The sequence below is a fragment of the Magallana gigas genome, chromosome 10 (genome assembly GCF_963853765.1).
Source record: "Magallana gigas chromosome 10, xbMagGiga1.1, whole genome shotgun sequence".
Taxonomy (NCBI): domain Eukaryota; kingdom Metazoa; phylum Mollusca; class Bivalvia; order Ostreida; family Ostreidae; genus Magallana; species Magallana gigas.
In genome coordinates this window covers 18480352-18491063 of record NC_088862.1, presented here as the reverse complement: position 1 = coordinate 18491063, position 10712 = coordinate 18480352, and the positions used below count along the sequence as shown (strand labels likewise).

At 32.2% G+C, this 10712-nt stretch overlaps 1 long non-coding RNA gene across 1 annotated transcript; it reads left to right on the top strand.

The window, feature by feature from the left end:
• Window positions 1–2790: 2790 nt before the first annotated feature.
• Window positions 2791–4276, top strand: LOC105324308 (uncharacterized). The gene is made up of 3 exons (XR_010710387.1): window positions 2791–2875; window positions 3027–3166; window positions 4179–4276. It is a non-coding gene; the product is annotated as an uncharacterized lncRNA (long non-coding RNA).
• The last annotated feature ends 6436 nt before the right edge of the window (window positions 4277–10712 follow it).

Below are 10712 nucleotides of genomic sequence, written 5' to 3'. Positions count from 1 at the left end.
TAGGTTTTTTTCTCTCAATATTTCTGAGGATCAGTCTAGCCCCCCGCCACCCCCCCCCCCCCCTTTCAATTTGCTTTCGACGCCAGTGATTGGTCATCTTTCCGGTCATACATCAAACAAAACATCTAACAATTGTAATGATCATTTTACAGTGAACAAGTTTAGATATTGATAGACCACTTAATGTTCTGTGAAATTATGATATTAAATCGTTGAAGATAATGTTTATTAATTCTGGATAATAATTAAGAAAAAGCATAATGATATTACAAATGTATTTTCAAATACCTGGGAACATGCTGTTTTTTATTAGCTCACCTGAACCGAAGGTTCAAGTGAGCTTTTCTGATCACCCGTTGTCCGTCGTCCGTCCGTCCGTCCGTCCGTCTGTCTGTCCGTCCGTCTGTAAACTTTTCACATTTTCAACTTCTTCTCAAAAACCACAGGGCCAAATTTAACCAAATTTGGTACAAAGCATCCTTATGGAAAGGGGGTTATAAATTGTTAAAATAAAGGGCACAACCCTTTTCAAAAGGGAGATAATTGCGAAACAGTAAGTTTAGGGTGCATGTCTTTAAAAATCTTCTTCTCAAGAACCACGGCACCAGAAATGCCAATATTTACACAAAAGCTTGTATATATAGTGAAGATTCTAGATTGTAAAAATGGTGACCCTCGGACCAAAACTGGGGCCCCAGGCGGGGTTCAAAGTTTAACATAGAACAACATATGGAAAATGTTTAAAAAATGTTCTTCTCAAGAACCAATGCACCAGAAATGCCAATATTTACACAAAAACTTGTATATATAGTGAAGATTCTAAATTGTAAAAATCGTGACCCTTGGACCAAAACTGGGGCCCCAGGCGGGGTTCAAAGTTTAACATAGAAATACATAGGAAATTTTTTTTAAAATCTTCTTCTCAAGAACCACTGCACCAGAAATGCCAATATTCACACAAAAGCTTGTATACATAGTGAAGATTCTAAATTGTAGAAATCGTGACCCTCGGACCAAGACTGGGGCCCCAGGCGGGGTTCAAAGTTTAACATAGAAATACATAGGAAAATGTTTAAAAATCTTCTTCTCAAGAACCACTGCATCAGAAATGCCAATATTTACACAAAAGCTTGTATATTTAGTGAAGATTTTAAATTGTAAAAATCGTGCCCCTCGGACCAAGACTGGGGCCCCAGGCGGGGTTCAAAGTTTAACATAGAAATACCTTAGGAAAATGTTTAAAAAATCTTCTTCTCAAGAACCACTGCACCAGAAATGCCAATATTTACACAAAAGCTTGTATGTATAATGAAGATTCTAAATTGTAGAAATCGTGACCCTCGGACCAAGACTGGGGCCCCAGGCGGGGTTCAAAGTTTAACATAGAACTACATATGAAAAATGTTTAAAAATTTTCTTCTCAAGAACCAGTTCACCAAAAATGCCAATACATACACAAAAGGTTGTATACATAGTGAAGATTGTAAAAATCGTGACCCTCGAACAAAAAGTGGGGCCCCAGTAGGGGTTTAGATTTTAACATATGTAGGAAAATGTTTTAAAATCTTCTTCTCAAGAACTATAGTGCAACTGTTTGGGATATTACTATGCATACATGTACATCCTTAAATAATGGAGATTCAAAAAATTGTAACTCCCGGACAATTGATGGGCACCAAGAGGGGTTCAAAATTTAAACATTTTAAAAAACATAAAGGAAAAGTTTAAAAATTTTCTTCTTAAGAACTACAATGTTTTAGTTTGTGGAATTTCTATGCATGCATCCTTCGATTATGTAGATTCCTAATTGGTAAAATCGTGACCCCCGGACCAATACTGGGGCCCCAAGATGGGGTCAAAATTTATTAAAGAAATATAAAGGTAACATGTTAAAAAATCTTCTTCTCGAGAACTACAATGCTTCAATTTGTGAGATTACTATCATGCATACAACCTTGGATAATGAAGGTTCGACAGTTTTAAAATAGTGACCCCTGGACTAATACTAGAGACCCAAAATGGGTTTAAAGTTAAATGTAGAAGTACCGGTATATATGGAAAATGTTTAAAAATCTTCTTTTCGAGAACTACAATGCATCAATTTGTCAGATAACTACGTCAGCACCCTCAAATAGTGTAGATTCGAAATTATAAAAGCCGTGATCTCAATCTAATACTGGGGCCCCAAGAGGTGTTCAAAGTTTAGCATAGAAATAAAGAGGGAAAATGTTGAAAAATCTTTTTCTAGGGAACTATAATGCTTCAGCTTGTGAGATAACTAGGCAAGCATCCTTAAATAATGTAGATTCCAAATAATTAAAACTTTAGCACTGGACTAATACTGTGGCCCCAAGAGGGGTTCAAAGTTTAACATAGAAAGATATATTGAAAATGTTTTTAAAAAGTTTTTCTCGAGAACTATAATGCTACAGTTTGTGAGATTACTATGCAAGGATCCTCAAATTGTGTAAACTCTAATGTAGAGGAACCAAGAGTTATCTTTCTTGTGTTCTGTACAGTCTGAGAGTTATTCCTCTTGAAGTGGAACTCTGCTATGTTTAGTTTTTCAGGTTGTGTACGTGCGGTCCCACCGCAGTGCTTCACATTTTCATTCCTATGTTACTATTTATGTTGTTCAAGCCAACCATAAACCTTGGACCATAACTGGGTCCCGAGCAAGGGGTTCAATGTTTAAAATAGAAAAAGCATATGCTACGAAATGTAATGTTACAAGGAACTGCTGTTCAGGTGAGCGATGTGGCCCATGGGCCTCTTGTTTGGTTTTAGCAGATGAATGAGATCAACAATTGTCATGTTTGTACTACAAATCAAAAATGTGTGCAGCTAAGCAGCAATAGTTCATACTGTGCTAAAGGTATGTATTCTCCTATTAAGTTTATTGAAAAGATGTTTTGCATCTGTAGGCATTTCGTAAACATAAACTGCCAACCTTCATTGCTTATTTATGTATGTTTTAGATATGTAGTTAAAGGTATGTGCGATAAAATAGTTTGATTTTTTTTTAGAGGATTCTGACATGAATGACTGTGGAGCTTATCACAATTCAACACCATTTCTACCAAGTGGGCTATACAGAATAAAACTTCCCGTTGTTGGTCACGTGACAGCTTTGTGTGAGATGGACATTGATGGAGGAGGCTGGACTGTAAGTGTTCCACTCAGAAAATGTTTAAGATGTTTTGCCTTATGTCTTATGAAATGGTTTTTTAACACAAAAAGTCGAATGAGATGGCTTTTTTTTTTTAAATCTACGAACATAGTAAATATGTTTTCTTTCTAGTCTAGATGCAGTTATATATTATTTGATGAATGTTCCTGAATTATACATCATATGTTTATTTGATTTTTTTTTCTAGAATTTGAAATAACATGACTTTTTACATTTGAAAAAAAGTAAATCTAAAAATCTTACAATTGTTAAGTTTTAAAGTATGAAATATTTTTGCATGCTAACATTTAAACCTGCATGTACATATCCTGAACAATTTTAAAGCAAATGATTGCTGTGGACTAAAAATAAAAGACCGTATTAATATTGACTGACGAAAAACATAAGCAATGAAATTTATTTTTCTATTCCATTTAACCCCCCCCCCCCCCCCCCAAAAAAAAAAAGAAAAGAAAAATACAAAAAACTGCAGAATGAAACAGCGTATCAACTGGTTCAAACAGTTTTAATAGAAGCCTATTTTTTTTTTAGAAATGAAATAAGATTATCAACAAAAAAGCAATCAATTTATTGTCATTTTCATCATCCATAATATGTTTATATAAGGCTTATAGCATTACTAACATTGATAAATGCCTAAAACTATAATGTCTAAAAATATGAAGAAATCATTTCTGTCCATTCCATTCATACTTAACAAATAACAATATGTTAAAGCATTTAAAAATCAAATTGATGTCAATTAATTCAGTTTCGTGTTCAACATCCTTTTCTGTAATGATTTGTTATCCTGCATGTATGTTTCCTTTTTGTCTTCTTTGAACAAATTAAAATTAATCAACCTCTGTAACAACTATGGCAAGTAACCTAGATAAATAAGTTAATTATAAATTAATTCGGGTAAAGTAATCTTTTTAATTCAATTTGACCTTTTTTTGTTACAGAGATCAGCGAAAAAGTATTATAGTACATTCAATTTTTTGAATAGGTTTTCCAACGTCGCCTAAATGGCACAGAAGATTTTTATCGAACATGGGTAGAGTACAAGAATGGATTTGGAAATTTAACAGCTGAATTTTGGTTTGGTATGAATAAGATCTCTTTCCAAAATACATAATGATTATATTTTATTTAAAATACATGTTCGTTGTTTGTTGCTTGGTACAGAAAGTTTGAAAGTACATGTATGAATGACCTTTCTCATATAAGGTAACGAGAAACTCTACCATCTTCTGACTCAGGGATCCTATGAACTTCGGATGGACATGAGTGATTTCCAGGACCAGACGCGCTATGTCAAGTATTCCCATGTAGGTCTAACGGATGAAATAACCCAATACACCATCAGCCTTTCCAACTATTCTGGGAATGTTGGTAGGGAGATAGGTTATATGTTTCTATTTCACATTCGTTTTTATGATTCTTCTTTCTTAATTAATGTATACGAATGATGAAGTAAATATGCTCTTCCCTTAAAATTTCAAAAACAAAAGTTATGATATTTCTCTGAGTGTGTTAAGTGAATTGTCAGAAAGTCATATATGTCGATATCATTTTGAAAATATATTGGAAAAAGTTTTAATGAAAAAATACTCAACAATTATTACAAATATCGAAATATATGTACATGTAATGTGACTTGATACATTTGTAGATTTGTTCATAAAATATACAATGATAAAAACTTCATCTTATTTCTCTCTGTCGCGTAGAGGATTGTTTGACCAAGGCATCTGGCATTAACAACATGAAGTTCACAACCAGAGACCAAGACAACGACCCGTATTTGACTGCAAACTGTGCCAATCTGTACCCATCCGGCTGGTGGCACAACCAATGTCATTGCGCAAATCCGAACGGATTATACCTTGATGGACAAACGAATCAGTTTGGGAAAGGAATCACCTACAATCCATGGCTGACTCAGTATTATTCATTGAAAACCATTAGTTTAATGGTTAGGAGAGTGTAAGCACACTCAGAAGTATAAATTTAGTGATCAATGTTTCATCAGTTAGACGTTCTCTAACACTGTAGAATTGATTTTCGAGATACGGTACTGTCTATACATTGTACAATAGACTGGCAATACCTGTCAGATATCCATATGGTACGAAATTGTCAGTCTACGCGATATGGAATAACAAACCCGCTTTATAAGGATTTTTGTAATTTTCTCGTTTGGAACATAATTAGCCCTTCATTTTCGCAATTTATATTTTTCTTTCCATGAGGATAATTTATGCTAAATCGCATTAAGATTAACTCAGTAGTTTTTGAGAAGAAGATTTTTTTTAAATGTACCACCTTTTTACATTCTTGAGGTTTTTTCTACTCTGAATACAGTCTGGTCTTTTAGTTTTGCAATTTATATTTACCTTCCTATAAGGATGCTTTGTGCCAAATTGGGTTAAATCTGGCCAAGTGGTTTTAGTGAAGTTCAAAATGTACAAAGCTTTCAGACGGACAGATTGACAAACAGACGGACGGACAGACAGACGACTGACAACGGGTGATCAGAAAAGCTCACCTGAGCTTACAGCTCAGGTAGGCTAAAAATTGAAAAATTAAAAGATTAAAACGGTCAGTACTTTAATTGCAAATTTATCACACTGGTTGATGTAAATGGTCAGTAATATGCAGGTAAATACAAAATATGCAAGATTATTCGAATTTAAAGAGAACGTTTTAAACAATTCTGTAGCATTTGAATCTTTTCTCCCATTAATTGCACATCATGTCAATCCGATCTTGTCTTTTCTCCATTAATCTGATAATTTTTCTCTCTGTATTTATTTTGTTCATATAAACAATTCGTTGACGATACATTATTCTTTTCAAAAGTCTCTTTTTCACTTAAGTGAGAAAATACATCGTTAGAAATAAACCTTCAATGTTTACAAATTAAATAAATTAAATGAACTATGTTAGATTAAACATTATGTTGTTTATTCAAAAGCTGTAATCTTAAGGACAGTGCAAAAAAAATATCAATATTCATTTTATTCCTTCATGTTTTTTCCTGACCACGTGTACAGACATTCAGATTAAAAATCACTATTAATAGTGTTAGACATTTAATGAAAATACTATCTATGAAATAAAAACGGAATATACATGTACAGTACCGATCAGACCCAACTTAACACCAGAGTAAAACACTACTAAACCCTGGGTTTACTTTTGGCGTTTACTTGGGGTTTTCTCTGGGTTCACTTTTTGAAAAATTGGGTCCATTCGGGGTTTACTTTGGGTTTACTTGGAAATTGCTTTTGTGGTGAACTTGTACGCACTGAAGTGTAAAGCAGAACCGTCATTCATCTTACCAACATTCTGCCTGTAATTCCTGCCCCTTGTTATTCCAAATACACAGTTAGCGTCTGCTTTCAGGGGTGTATTTCTGATCGGGGTTTACTCTCTGTGTCCAATCTGGATTTACTTTGGGTTTACTCTGGGTTTACTCCGAAGTAACCCCAGAGTAAACGCAGAAAAAACCAAGGGTTTAGTTCGGGTTTACTTTCTGTTAGGTTGGGTCTGATCGGTACTGTACATTTAAATATTTAAGGTTAAAAATATTACGTTATACTGTACTTACTTTTAGTAGAATATACATATTTATCCTTAAGTGATCTTGAAGTGGAACTAGAATTCGCCATCTTTAATCTACATAAAATAAGTCTTTGATTACTGTTGAATTATTTTTGTTGGGAATAGTCAATGTTCGTAGGTTGCAAAATTTTCCTGAATCGTGGGGACGTAATATTTTTGGTAAAGAGATCTATTTCTGAAAAAAATTAAACAAATGCTTGTATATATGTTCGAAGGGATGTAAATTTATGTGCAATTGTTACCCACGAAAGCTATGAACATTGATACCCCACTATCAATGATGATTACACAATAACTACACATATTAATCAATTTTAGTTCTAAATAATTATTATATATAGTTATTAAAATATTGTGAAAGCTGGCACGATGTCTTTCATTACAAACCATTATGCTTCAAACATGAAACACTAAAAAGCTTCTAGAAAACAATCCTCATAAAACCAATGGCAGATAAAGTATAAGTGTTTGCATATTTCAAAGTTATGTTTTCTTTTTCTACTCACACTACTCACACGTACAAAAACATAAAAGTCCATGCTTACGATTTTGTTTTGAAAATCCACTAAACATTTCCTAAAAGAAATGTAAATTGGCCATTCTCTATAATAAAGGCGTTTTTTTTTTTCAAATGTATTCATTCATTATCAAATACAAAAACTAATTGTTCAATTCACGTCAGCTAAACGATTTTTTTTCTTAATAATTTGAGTTTGTAATAAAGTTGGCAGGAATAATTCTAGAATGGTATTATGTATTATTTTTGTCTAATGTCAATATTCTTATTTTGTAACAAGAGTTCAACTGTAATGTCTAAGATTCTTTAAATGTTTTTAATACAAAACAAATTGAATTTTAATTTTTTGGTCATGTTTAAACAAAATTATGATGCTAAAATGTATCTGGGTTTTTTTTCTAATATTTTTTATTCCAAACCTTGTACTTTTTTAATGGACTATTCAAACTGAATAAACATATAATCTTCTTTTATATGCAGCTTATACGAATAGTGTAAAAAGTCTTTCCTAATGTCGTCCAGAAATCAGCGAGCAAACTTGTTCGTAGAGTGTACGAAATTGCATATATGATTCAAAAATTAACAAAGACTTAATGTATCATGAAGAGGCACGCCGATGTTGTATGGTTTAACGGCCACTTCATCGTGAAAATCCACTATAGCATAAAAATAATTACACCCTCTGTACTAAACTGGAAGATTAAATATAAGTCTTAGATCACATCGAATATTGCCACCCTAGAAATGTCAGTAGAAAATGAATACATTCAAATGGGAGAGGAGGGGATCCGTAACACAGCAGAAGAAACAAAGAACAAAGTCTCAAAGTATAATAAAGGTAAAGAAATTGGATATTTTTGAAATACTTACCTAAAATTGATTAAAATAATGAAAACAATGCTGGTTGATACTTCATAGCATGTCGGTGTACATCGATTTACAGAAATGATTTTGAATCTTGAATAGCATGAAAATACATGTACTTACATTATCCGTAAAGAACACATTTGAATTCCTAATTGTTTCATCAGGTCAGAAGGTAACCTTGTGACATATATCCTCTGTCACGAAATTTGAATGTGCAATGTGTTTCGTTGCATTAATACCAGACTGACAAATCAGTGTGTATCTTTAAAAAACCCATTTATTTTTGCATCGATTTTTGACATTGAAATTCTTATTGTTATTTTACATTTCCTTTTTACTTCAATTTAAATCTAAAGCATGAAAGGTAATGCTTTTAACACACAGTAGTGCACCGATTTACATAAACAGTCATTGACACCTTTGGACACGCACATAATGAGCTATACAATTACGTTGGTGCAATTAGTTGGCCACAAGGGAAAAAGTAATAAAATAAGAATTCCATAAAATTGCTCTATAACGGTTAGAAGATTTCATTGACACTGTTTAAATTTGCGACGATTTCTTTCTTTTTTTTTGTTACATATTTCTTTGACCTACTCTCCAGAGCCACCAGTTCATTAAATATCAGAAATGTTACCTTTAATATTTACTCATGTATCATTTTACCAGGGCACGACAAGGTGTACTATTGTACAGTACAAGACATTAAATGTCAGTCTGAACTTTATATCAAACACCCATAACCATTTTTTTTAATCTTTAATAATATATTTATACATATACACTCTATATAAACAATAGAGTATAAACTCTTTTATAAAAGTATAATAAAATGTAATATGTAGGATAAAAGATTCATATTTATAAAAAAAGAATATACCACATTTTAATTTTCACCCAAATGTTCTCCGTTGATTCTGTATTTAGCAATGTTAAAGGTTGATTATCGGTTTCAACCTTGATAAGATGACCGTAAGTAGGTTTTAAAAAAAACCCTTTCTACTGCCAGATAATCTAATCTGATAAACAATTAAATATACATTGTAATAATGACAAGTCTTATAAATATTTTCAAAATATTAATCATTGTTACAAAAGTTAATGGCTTAAAACTTTTTTAATAGTATGAAAAGTAGGTATATAAACGCATGCTAAAATTTCAGAACAAGTTATTATTACCCAACTCTATATAAATGTAATATTAAGTGAACATTTTCTGCTCAGAGATCTATTTTATGTTTTATTTAAGATTTGATACAATTGTTATAGAAATTGAGAGTTAAATGGTTTCGAAACAGGAAGTCTTTTAACAAAAATATTTAGTTAATGTTTTGAATCCATATGTTCAAGCTAATGCTATATGCAGTTATATACTATGCAATACATAAAAACTGTGATTCTAGTTTCCATCCATCGTTGTTTGGGGCGTTGTTGGTAATAAACAATCAGAAATACATTGAGAGTGTGTGACTTAAGCCATGCTTATATGTCATCTTTTTTTTTAAATATAAGATACGATTAATAATTTAGTATTTCAGAAACGTGCTGCCGTTTAAATTATGAAGTGGGTGTACCTTAAACATTTCCTCTAAAATGCCATGCAATACAGTTATCCAATAATCTCCCTTTTCGATAGCTTTAATTTTTTGTTCTTTCTGTTTTGAATTTTTTGATGTAAATCACTCCATCTTTTTAAGATCAAGTCTTCAATCAAAGAATCGTCTCTAAAAAGAGCAGAGAATCTTAAATTGATGAATTTTTAAGTGCAACCTTTTTGTTAACAAATTTCAACTTTTTCACAACACTGTGGTTTCATAATATTCGTTGAATACCAATTTTTGTGGATTTCGTTGTTGAGTTGATCCATGAAATTAAATGTTCATTGAAATGCAATTTCTATTAACATTTTGTATTGAAAGAGTCATTGGCCACGAATTTACGTGTCCTTGAAACTGTGATTTTCACTTTATCCACGAAAATTGATACCCTTGAATATTAATGAAACCACAGTATTTAGAGCAAAAGCAATAGATTTTAATTTGGGGTGTGATTCATTTTATGAGTCTTACTATTTTTTTATACGGTTTTATTTAAGGTATTTCATTTTGCCTACCGATATAAAAGGAAAGAAAAAAAGGGAGAAAGGTACTCACCTATTGGGTAACAGAAACGTGAAGTGATTCTTGGTTGGCTTGGTCTGAATACACCAAAAAAATCCTAAAATAACTTCAAACGGTTGACTTGCTTCAACAATTTAGATATATTAACCTCGATATATAAAAAGCGACATTTTTCTGACATTTGTCTTAACTACATGATGATACATTCTCCTTTATTCCCCATAACAACTCCTCTAAATTGCGCATGTACAGTCCTTTGATAAATGGAATCTTTTAGTTTAATTATCACATATTTTTCATAAATATCTGCTGCCTGTCAAATTCACGTGATTGACAATGTAACAAATCAGGGTTCTTTTGAGCCGTATTAAGATGAATATGCAATACTTAAATTAAACTGAAATAA